Source organism: Lagopus muta, chromosome 1 (assembly GCF_023343835.1).
Source record: "Lagopus muta isolate bLagMut1 chromosome 1, bLagMut1 primary, whole genome shotgun sequence".
Taxonomy (NCBI): domain Eukaryota; kingdom Metazoa; phylum Chordata; class Aves; order Galliformes; family Phasianidae; genus Lagopus; species Lagopus muta.
Window position 1 is genome coordinate 145903553 of NC_064433.1, and position 1948 is coordinate 145905500.

The following is a 1948-nucleotide window of genomic DNA, read 5'->3' on the forward strand; positions in this document are numbered from 1 at the left end:
GCTGCAATAATTGTGTGAGCTTCTGATTTAAAATAGAATGAAATGGTATGGCATCCCAGTAAAAGAGAAAAAGAAAAAAAAAACATAGTTTGTACCTATGATAAATTACATCTTATTTTTCAATTTTCCTAAAAGCCTGTAAAAGAAAGTTATTGAGATTTTTTGTTGTTGTTGTTAAATATTCATTTCTTTATTTAATTATCTATTTATACATTTATAATTACATTTCCACCTTGATTTTAAATCTAATACAATAAAAATCTCAGTTTAACAGTGGCTTAATTTTTACTTTCAGGCTAACAATTACTGAATAATCTTTTTCTTTCTTTCTTTCTTTTTTTTTTTCATTCTGCATATGCACATACTTATTTTAGAATAAGTGTGCTTTATTTTGACATCAATGAAATACCGATGTTTCACATTTTTTTTTTCATCCTGAACTAGGAATAAATCCCAGACTACCTATCTCTAAATAGAAATTACTAGCCATTTCTATGTTCTGTATATCTATGGGGAACAGGTGGAGAGCTTTTGGGCAAGAATTAAGGGGCAGGTTACTACAGGTGACACCTGTGGAGTTTTCTAGAGGCCAGCTGGTCAGGAGGAGGAGATTGATGAGGCTTTCTACAGATGACTAAAAGTAGCCTTATGATCACAGACATTGGTATTCATGGGTAACTACAAACAGCCTGATAATTTGCTGGAAAAGCAACACTGCCAGGTATACCTAGGTCTAGATGTTCCTGCAGGAAGCTGATTGTAAGTTTCTGACATAGACAGTGAATGAACTAGTGAGGAGAGATGTTCTGCTGGACCTTGTTCCTATTAACAAGGTTGGGAAAGCTAGGAGCAATGTGGATACAAGAACCATGAGACAGTGGAGTTCAGGATCTTGTATAGAAGAAACAAGGCAATGAATAGGATTGTAACACTAGTCTTCAGGACAACCAACTTTGACTTCATAAAGGACCTACTTGGAGGTATGCTATGGTTTAGAGTACTGAAAGGTAAGGGGACCCAAGAGAGTTACTTCATGTTTAAGCATCGCCTCCTCCAAGCTCAAGATCAGTGATTCTGAAGAGTAAGAAGTCAGGTAAAGGGGGCAGAACACTTGCATGGATGAGCAAGAGCTCATGCAAAAACTCAATGATCTCCAGAATGTAGAAAAAGAGCTTGTTCACTTGGATGTTGTGAAGTCTCCTTCTGTGGAGATATTCAAAACCCAACAGTATGCTTTCCTGTGCAACCTACTCTAAGGAACCTGTTTTAGCAGAGGTGTTGGACTAGGTGATCTGCAGAGGTTCCTTCCAACTGTTACGGCTCTGTGATTATGTTAAATCAAGAGCTTTTACTGGATATTCTAGGGCATAGGAGTTCTTTTCCTATCTAAATATATTTCTTGGAATGATTATGGGGTTTAAACATTAGAAAGTAAAGATCAATGTAAATGTCATAATACTCACATTTCTCTTGGAAAAATTTGAAGAAAGCAATAGGTAAAAAGAACAAATGAGGGAATTAGATCTCTACATTTTTTACGATGATGTAGCCAATGGGAACAGAGGTTCAAGTCTGCTGAACATTTGGTTAGCATCTACTAATGAAACAGGAAAGTAGAAATAAAATAATGTGGAAAGTGATGATGCTTCAGTAATTAAAGCTCTCAGAAGTAAGAACATATATGAGTTTCTCAATAAATATAAGTTGGCTGTACTGTCCAACTCACATAGCACATAGAAGTATAAACAATGAGTCAATATTAATTGGCTAAGATCAGCTTAAAATCTGGAAATACAGTTATGTCAAACACTGCAGTTTATAATAAGATCATTTTTATCCATAATAAGCAAAAACTTCAAGGATAAATAGATACATTGTTCTTAGGCGTACTCGCAGAGAAAATAAATAGTAAATCTGGAGTTCACTGGTAACTTTCTGAACCTCAGAA